The following is a 10,159-nucleotide window of genomic DNA, read 5'->3' on the forward strand; positions in this document are numbered from 1 at the left end:
ACCGATGAACAAGGAAGTGTGCACCTGCCATCCAGCTGTCCAGGAGCCACAGACAGGAAGATCTTGATCTGAGGCTGGGCTCAGGCAAAAACTGGAGACGTTAGCCAAAACATAACAAAAGCAAACATTGCCTGCTTGCCTAGCCATCAAGAAGCCCTGAGTTAGCCGGGGGCTGGTGGCTCATCCCAGCTACTCAGGGGGCTGAGATCTGAGGATCGTGGTTCAAAGCCAGCCTGGGCAGGAAAGGCCATGAGATTCAGCACTAGCTGAAGAGCTCACAGACAGCGGCCAGGCCCAGAGTTCAAGCCCCACAACCAACCAAAATATAAACGAAGCCCTTAGTCTAAACTACAGCATGTACAGGTGTGTGCATGTACACAACACACACAGGCACACACAGGCACACGCACGCACACATACCTTCTTGAGTACCAGGAGATGGGCAGGGGCTGGCCCTCTGACCCAGAAAATCTTGGGAACAGTGTTCTAGCAAGGAGCCAACCTTGGTACAATGAGGGGGGGAGAGGAGGGGGTATATGGAGAACTAAGATGTCCTTTGAGGGCCTGGGAAGGTGGCTCAGTGGTAAAGCGTTTGCCTTGCATGCCTGAGGCCCTGGGTTCGATTCCTCAGCACCACATAAGCAAAAAGAAAAAAGCTGGAAGTGGCACTGTGGCTCAAGAGGTAGAGTGCTAGCCTTGAGCTGAAGAGCTGAGGGACAGCGCCCAGGCCCAGAGTTCGGGCCCCACGACTGGACCCCCCCCCAAAAAAAAGATGTCCCTTGAAGAAGCTTCTAGAAGATCTCAGCAATAGATGTGGCATGATGAAAAAATAAAAATAAAAGTAGGGGGAGGGAGTGGGATTTGGGTTCCAATCTCAGGTTCAGATCTGGGCTGGCTGGCGAACAAGCTGTGTGGCTTTGGGCTAATGACCTAAGGTCTCTGAGGGCAATTTCTTCTTTGAGAGATGAGTTTGGGAACAGTGAACACACATTTCGCCATCCAGACAGATCAAGGCCTGGAGGGGGGTGGGGGAACTGTCTGGCCATGTTCGCTCTTCTCCCTCCTCTGACGTCAAGATGAAATGATAAAACAGCCCCCCCCCTCCCTGCATGGGGGGCGGGGCTGCCTTGTCTCAGCAACCCCAGCAGATGCTTCTGGAAGGGAGGAACTGACACTCTCCTTCTTGCTCTGGCTGTCTGAGCTGGGCCGAGTGGGGGTTTGGTGCAAACCATCTCTGTTGTCAATGTTACCTTCAACCTTCACCTCTTTTTCCCTGGGTGTGCTCTCCCCCTCCACCCCCAAGTGTGAACTTTGGAGTCAAATAAAGCTGAATTTGCATCCAGGCTCCACCTCTTCTCCGATGGAAACTAACATCATCTTGGTTTGGTTTGGTGTTGGTGTCCGTACTGGGGCTTGAACTCAGGGCCTTGTGTGGCTCAAGTAGCACTCGATCCCTTGAGCCAGAGCTCCACTTCTGGCTTTATTTTTTGGTGGTTCATTGGAGATAAGAGTCTCATTGGAGGCTGGGAGTGTGGCTCAGTGGTAGAGTGTTTGCCTAGCATGCGTGAAGCCCTGGGTTCGATTCCTCAATACCCCATACACAGAAAGAGCCAGAAATGGCGCTGTGGCTCCAGTGGTAGAGCATCAGCCTTGAGGGAAGGGGAAAGCACAGGGACAGCACCCTGAGTTCAAGTCCCAGGGAGCCTGGACTTCCCCAGGCTGGGCTGCTGGTCCCCCAATGTGGGGGAAGAGGAAGTGGGGTGTGGAGAGCCCGGTGGGGAGCCAGGCCTTCAGGCTAGACCTGGAGTCTGGTGGGGTCCAAGAGTCTAAAGCAACTCTGGGAGAACTGTGGACCCCCCCTCCCTGGGTTCCCTAGCAGTATGGGGGAGGGGGGGTCCCTCTGGGCCTCCTCCCTGGCCTCCTGCCCTCAGCCTCCCTCCTTGGCCTCCTCCCTCCTCCCTTCCCCCTCCCTGTCTTGGGTACAAGATGACAATTTAGAGAAACTGTAGTTTGACACTGCTCTGGGCAGGCCCCCAGGGCAGAAAACAGGAAGCCCAAGATTAGAGGCTGATTTCCAGCAAAGTCCCCGTGTATTTCCCTGGGGACAGGTGCCTGGGCCACACTGGGGAGGGGACAGACCACAGCGGCCGCCCTCTTCCCCCCCCCCCACCCCAGCACCTCAATCCGCCTGCTTTGGCTGAGTTGCGCGTTCGCGTTCTCCGGGGGTCTGGCAGGATCAAGAGGAAAGGGCATGGATTTGGATCATCTCCCTGTTATGGGATCTCACGGAGCCATGGGGGTGGTAGAAAGGGGGTCACTCGTGGAAGAAAAGGCCAGGTTGATGCTAGGGACTCAGCATTTCTCCTTTCTTTTCTTTCTTTTTGTCAGTCCTGGGGCTTGAACTCGGGGCCTAGACACTGTCCCTGAGCTCCTTTTGCTCAAGGCTAGCACTCTACCACTTGAGCCACAGCATCACTTCTGGCTTTTTCTGTGTATGTGGTACTAAGGACTTGAACCCAGGGCTTCATGCATGCTAGGCAAGCACTCTACCACTGAGCCACCTTCCCAGCCCAGCCCTTTTCTTTTTTTTTTTTTTTTAGGAGAGTCTGGTGGTGGGGCTCAAACTCAAGGCCTGATCACTACCCTATAGCTTTTCCACTTAAGGCTGGTGCTCTACCACTTGAGCTATAGCGCCACTTCCGGTTTTCTGGTGGTTCATTGGAGACCAGAGTCTCACAGACTTTCCTGCCTGGGCTGGCTTTGAACCTCCGATCCCCAGCTGTCAGCCTCTGGGGTGAAGGATTGACATTGGGTGCTGGCTGCACTGGGCCGGGGGTACCAGGGCACAGGGTGGCAGGAGGCAGCGGATAGGGGAGAAGAAGGTGGCATGCACACGGGGGCTGCATCCGGTTCAAACCGCACGGGAAAGGCCTCCACTTCCTCAGCCAACTGCCATCGCCCCACGGTGGTTTTCTCTTTTCTGGGTTTTGGTTTTTTTGTTTTTGTGCCAGTCCTGGGACTTGAACTCAGGGCCTGGGTGTTTGTCCCTGTGTTTTTGGTTTGTTTTTGTTTTTGTTTGTTTGTTTTTTTTTGCTCAAGGGTGGCACTCTACCACGTGAGCAACAGCTACACTGGTAAGTTTTTGGTGGTTCCTTGGAGACAAGAGTCTCACAGACTTTTCTTCCCCCAGCTGGCTTTGAATCGTGATCCTCACATCTCAGCCTCCTGAGTAGTTAGGATGACAGGCGTGATCACCGGTGCCGGCTTCTTACAACTCCATTGATCTCTAGCTGATGCCAGCCTGGATGGGATACAGAGTCCCTAAGTGGGCACCCTGGCCCCATCCATGGAAGCAAGGCTGGGGGAGAAGAAGAACTTGGAGAAAGGGTACCAGCTCCCAGCCACTCATGAAAACTGGGTTTGTTCTTGCCTGGTGCTGGTGGCCCCCACCTGACATCCTAACTCCTCAGGAAGCTGGGATCTGAGGATTGTGTTTCAAAGTCGGCTCTGGCAGGGAAGTCCGTGAGACTCTTTATCTCTCATTAACCAGCAAAAAGCTGGAAGTGGAACTGTGGTTCAAGTGGTAGAGAACCATCCTTGAGTGGAAAAGCTAAGGGACAGTGCCCAGACCCTGAGTTCAAGTCCCAGGACTGGTGGTGGACGTACCACACACACACACACACACACACACACACACACACACACACACACACACACACACACACACAGTGTTGGTTTGGTCTTGTCATTGCCTGTTTGGGCAGATCTGAGGGGGAGTGGTGCCCCCTAGTGGGCACATCCCAGATCACCTGAATCTGAGCAAAATCCCCAAGCCCCAGACCCAGTGGACACATACAGACCCCAGGCCTGACTGTGATAGAGCCTGGAGAAGACCCTGTTCGAGGGTCAGCGGGGCCAGTTCCCATCTGAGAGCACCCAGGGCTACTGCTGGCCAGGGATGGCCTGGTATGCGCTGGGGTAAGTCCACTTCCAGAAAAAGCATGATTGATCATCTGTTCACCGAGTTGCAGGAACCAGCCTTCTGGAAATCACCCCAGGATCCCTGTCTGCTTTGGGAAGGACTTCTCTGGAAGGGTCCTGGGCAAGAGATGTGGCAAAGGGGATCAGCAGGCAGCTGGGCATGTGGCTGCCAAGCTTTTCTGATTCACAGGCCACCACCATGCTGGCACTGGATGGGCGAGGAGGGCAGGAAGGCCGCCCTTGTGGGGCCCAGGGCTGCCGAGAGCGTGTGGAGGGTGTGTCTACAGGAGCTCTCTTTTGATCATTACCCTTCAAAGAAGACAGAAGCTTCTAGATCTTATCTGTTCGTTAAGGCTGATTTGCAGAAACATCCCCCAAACCTGAGCTGTCTCTCTTGGGCTGGTACCTGGGTGGCAGCCAGGGTTCCAGGCGCTGGGATTGCTGGGCAGAGAAGGGCTGTGAAGTTTGGGGCAAGGGAGATTTGCCCTCTGCCTGTCCACCCTCCATCTGGCATTTGGGAACCACAGGTGCAGGGCATTCGGCTGGATCAAGGCAGCAGGGTCTGGTTGGATGGGGAGAGGACGGAGGGGAGGCAGGGCCAGGAAGGTAGGCAAAGAAGGAACCCAAAACTTCTGCCTTCAGCCAGATGTTGGTGGCTCGTGCTTGTCATCCTAGCTACTCTGGAGGCTGAGATGGGAGGATTGTGGCTCAAAGCCAATCCAGGCCAATAAATCTGAGAGTCTAATCTTCATTTAACCAGAAAAAAAAGGAAACAACCAAAACCAAAACCAGAAGTGGAGGTATAGCTCAGATGCTAGAGCATAGCCTGGAATGGAAAAAATTTAAGAGGCAACACCCAATCTTGAGATCAAGCCCCAAAACTGGCATGTACGCACACACACAGACACAGACACAGACACACACAGACACACACATACACACAGACACACACACACACACACACACACACACACACACACACACACACACACACACACACACACTCTCTCTCTCTCTCTCTTAGCAGGCCTGAGGTCCAAACCCAATCTTCAAATAACAGGAAATATGTCACCCTGCAAGGGGTCCCGCCCACTTCACCCGGCCCCGCCCACCCACCCGGCCCCGCCCACCCACCCCGGCCCCGCCCACCCACCCGGCCCCGCCCACTCCACCCCGACCCCCGCCCACCCAGGAAGCACAAGCCAGGCCTGTGTGGACCAAGCTGGGCCAAACACCAAGAAACCCTGAGCACCCGCGCAAGGAACTGTAGCTCATTTTCCAGTGGAATCCAATAAGTAACTGGAGTCTGGGCACCTTCAGGATGCTGCAAATTACCTATTTTATGTTTTAATGTCATTTTATTGTTATGAAGGTGTTGTACAGAGAGGGTTACCATTTCATAAGTCAGGTAATGGATTCATTTCTTTTTGCAGGGACAATGTCACCCTCCCTTGGCTTTCCCCCAGTTTTCCTCTCTCATCCTTACCCGTTAGTTATATAGTTCATTTACCACATAGTGTCTACTGAATAGCATGACTGCATTTGTTCACTCTTCCTCCCTCCCTTTCTGCGCCTCCTTTTTTGTTCCTCCCTCTCAAAACAAAACAAAACAAAATTCAAGCCAGGTGCTGGTGGCTCACGCCTGTCATCCTAGCTATTCAGGAGGCTGAGATCTGAGGATCATAATTTGAAGCCAGCCTGAGCAGGAAAGTAAGTCCATGGGACTCTTTTGTGTGTGTGTGGCCACTCTTGGGGCTTGAACTCAGGGCCTGGGCACTGTCCCTGAGCTTCTTTGGCTCAAGGATAGCACTCTACCACAGCACCACTTCCAGCTTTTCCTGTATATGTGGCACTGAAGAATCAAACCCAGGGCTTCGTGCATGCTAGGCCAACACTCTACCATGAATCCACATTCTCAGCCCCCATGAGTCTCTTATCTCCTATGAACCCTGAGAAAACTAGAAAAGGTCCTGTGGTTCAAAGTGGTAGGGCACTAGCCTTGAGCGATAAAGCTCAGGCACAACATCCAGGCCCAGAATTCAAGCCCCATGACCAACAAAACAAAAAGAAAAAAGAAAAAAAACAGGCCAAGGAAAGATATGAAATTTGTCTTGGAGCTGCCATTTAATAAAACAAATATATTTACTTTCCTTATATTTGTTGCTGGAGCCTGAATTTGTCCAAATGACCACACGGGGGCAGTGTAGGGTTCGTCCCCAGCACAAAGGGTGAGGGCAGATCTGGACAGGAGAAAGGGGGTAAAACTGGCAACTGGGGTTGGGGGACACCTACAGCACCCAGTCAGTCATGGGGGTGTCAGTCATGGGGCTTGAATGCAAGGTCTGGGCACTGTCCCTGAGCTTTTTTGCTCAAGGCTAGCACTTTACCACTTTGAGCCGCAGCGCCACTTCCCAGTTTCCTGCTGGGGCTGGCTTTGAACCATGATCCTTAGATATCAGCCTCCCAAGTAGCTAGGATGACAGGTGTGAGCCACCTGCACCTAACCTGCTTTAGTTAGTCAGTCTTGGGGCCTGAACTCTGGGCCTGGGCGCTGTCCCTCAGCTCTTCAACTCAAGGCTAGCGCTCTACCACTTGAGCCACAGCGCCACTTTTGGCTTTTTTCTTTTTGCTTATGTGGTGCTGAGGAGTCGAACTCAGGGCCTCAGGCATGCAAGGCAAGCGCTCTACCACTGAGCCACCTTCCCAGCCCTGCTTCAGTGATCTTTTGGATAGAGTCTTGTACTTTTTTTTGCCATGGTCCGGCATCCAGCTGCCATTCTGTCAAGTCTCCGCCTCCCATGCGGCTGGATGACAGGTGCCCAGCCCAGGCTGTCTCGTATACCAGCCTTGCTCCTTCTCAATAGCATTTAGTGCCACTTGGAATGACATATCTATTTTTTATTTATTTTTTCAGGGCTGGAGATTGAACCTTGGGCCTTGTGCATACTAGATAAGAACTCTATCACTGAGACACATCTTTGGCCCTGCATATTTATTTGTGTGTGTGTGTGTGTGTGTGTGTGTGTGTGTGTGTGTGTGTGTGTGTGTGTGTGTGTGTGTGTGTGTGTGTACTGGGAATTGAATTCAGGGCCTGGTTGCTGATCCCTTAGCTTTTTCACTCAAGGCTGATGCTTGTACCACTTGAGCTACAGCTCCACCTCCAGCTTCTTGTTGGTTAATTGGAGATAGGAGTTTCTCTGATTGGTCTCCTGAGGTTGGCTTTGAACCTCCATCCCCAGATAACAGACTTCTAATAGGATTACAGGAGTGAGCCACCAGCACTGGGCTTGTATATATATGTATATATTTATACATGTATATATACTTATATACACATACATACACACATATACACACATACATATATACATGTATATATACATATATACACATATATCCATATATGTGTATATATACATATATACACACATATATATGTGTGTATATATTAGTAGGAACTCTTTGTATATTGAGGAAATTAACGATTTATCTGTATACCATTCAAGGATCCATCTAGCAGGACAGAGATGGTGCACTAAAATCACAGTAAATTTGACAAGGTTTAACATAGTTAAACTGGCAGGGCACTGGTGGCTCCTGCCTGTAATCCTAGCTTCTCAGGAGTCTGAGATCTGAGGATCATGATTTGAAGCTATCCAGGGGCAGGAAAGTCTGTAAGACATATTTCTCCAATAAACCAGCCAAAAAATCCAGAAGGCTGAGAAGGTGGTTCAGTGGTAGAGTGCATGAGGCCCTGCACCACATAAGCAGAAAAGCCACAAGTGGCACTGTGGCTCAAGTGGTAGAGCGCTAGCCTTGAGCTGAAGAGCTGAGGGACAGCGCCCAGGCCCAGAGTTCAGGCCCCACAACTAACAAAAAAAAACAAACAAAGAAACAGAAAAACCCAAAAAGCCAGAAGAGGAGCTGAGGCTCACATAGTAGAGCTCTAGCCTTGGATGGGAAAAGCCAAGAGACAGCACCCAGGCCCTGAGTTCAAGTCCCAGGACTAGCACACACAAAACAAGAGTACCAAGGGTACAGGGAGGGCATGCACGGGGCGTGCTGGTCCCCAACATGTGTGCACAGCTACAGGAGATGCCAGGTGTGGTCAGGTGTGCGCCTGCGTGGGTGGGCCCCGGGTCTGAGCTGGGGTGGATGAGCTCACCAGCCAGGTACGTGTCTGCTGGCGTGTCTCTCATGTGTCAGGACAGCATTCCTGCCAGGTGGGGTTGGCATGGGGACGCAGCAGGCTGGTGAGTGGCCATGTTGGGGGGTGCCCTCTGCTGTTCCAGCTTCCTGGTCACAAGGAAAGGCAGGAGATCGGATCTGGAGCTGCCTCTCCCATGGATGGAGAGGGCTGAGCCTGGGCCCAGAGGTTTTGGGGTACATAGGAAGGAAAATGAGCAGCTCAATTCACAAACATTGGGGGTGGAGGCGGCGGTCCTAGCGCTTGAACTCAGGACCTGGGTGCTGTCCCTGAGCTCTTTCCACTCAAGGCTACTCCTCTACCATGTGGAGCCGCAGCTCCACTTCTGCTTTTTGAGTGAGTCGTTGGAGATTAGAGTCTCAGGACTTTCCTGCCCAGGCTGGCTTTGAACCGTGATCCTTATATCTCAGCCTCCTGAACAGCTAGGATGACAGGCGTGAGCCACTAGTCTGACAGTGGAGTTGCTGGAGGAGAGAAAGAGACAGAGAGAGAGAGAGAGAGAGAGAGAGAGAGAGAGAGAGAGAGAGAGAGAGAGAGAGAGAGAGAGAGAGAGAGAGAGAGAGACAGAGGCCTGAACACTAGCTGTCCAGGCCTGGTGTTGGTGGAAGGGGGGTGGGTAGCAGTGGCCAGTCCACCAGGAGAATTTCCTTCTGAGAGCTTCTCATTGTTTCCTGGCACGCTAGCACCCCCACACCCTACCCAGCTTTGGGTGGGGGAAGGAATGAGAGGAAGTGGGCGCAGGCTCAGCCTGGTATGTTTGCAAACAGTTGCACGCACGGTAGCTTTGTCCAGGCCTTGAGAACCTGGGAACACCTTTCCCAGAATTGTGTGTGTGTGTGTGTGTGTGTGTGTGTGTGTGTGTGTGTGTGTACTGGAGCTTAAACTCAGAGCCTTGAACGCTCCTTTGGCTTCCCGCCCCCCCCCAAGTCTGGTACTCTACCACTTGAGCCACAGCTCCACTTCTAGCTTATCAGTAGTTCATTGGAGATAAAACTCTCCTGGGGCTGGGAAGGTGGCTCAGTGGTAGAGCGCTTGCCTTGCATGCATGCCCTGGGTTCGATTCCTCAGTACCACATACACAGAAAAAGCCTGAAATGGGGCTGTGGTCAAGTGGTAGAGTCCTAGCCTTGAGCTGAAGAGCTGAGGAACTGTGCCCAGGCCCAGAGTTCAGGCCCCACAATGGACAAAACAACAACAACAACAACAAAAGGCTCTTCTGGAATTTCCTGCCCAGGCTGACTTTGGAACGTGATCCTCAGATCTCAATCTCCTGAGTAGCTAGTTTTGGAGATGGAGATTGGTGGACTTCGCTGGCTGATTTGGCCTTGAACTGAGATTCAGTTTCTCTGGATCTCAGCTTCCTAAGTAACTAGGATTACAGGTGTGAGTACAAGTTTGATGTGTGTGTGTGTGTGTGTGTGTGTGTGTGTGTGATACCAGACCTGAGGCTTGAACTCAGGGCCTGGACACTGTCCCTGAGCTCTTTTGCTCAAGGCTAGCGCTCTACCACTTGAGTCACAGCGCCACTTCCGGTTTTCTGGTGGTTCATTGGAGATCAGAGTCTCACAGACTTTCCTGCCGGGGCTGGTTTTGACGGAGGATCCAAGGAGCTCAGCCTCCTGAGTCTTTAGGACAACAGGAGAGAGCTACCAGCACCCGGCTCAAGTGAATACAATGGTGACTGTCTCCTAGAACTGGGAGAACATTCCGGGTGATTGGGAAGGGCAGAACTGGCCTGGTCTACCTACAGTTTGCTGTAGGGAACAGAATGGGTGTGCAGAAGAACAAGGTATGTGTCCAATTCTAGCAACCCTGAGCCACCTGGGCATGCGCGAGAACCAATGGCCGCCTCTGGTTCCTGCAAGGTCAGTTTGGGGAACCCCCTCAGGACTATCCTGCCCTTCTAGGGAGGTAGGAGGCAGTGGCTCAGGCCTGAAATCCTAGCTACCCAGGAGGCAGAGAGTTGAGGGA

Source organism: Dipodomys merriami, unplaced genomic scaffold, assembly GCF_024711535.1.
Source record: "Dipodomys merriami isolate MVZ:Mamm:240054 unplaced genomic scaffold, mDipMer1.0.p SCAF_33, whole genome shotgun sequence".
Taxonomy (NCBI): Eukaryota; Metazoa; Chordata; class Mammalia; order Rodentia; family Heteromyidae; genus Dipodomys; species Dipodomys merriami.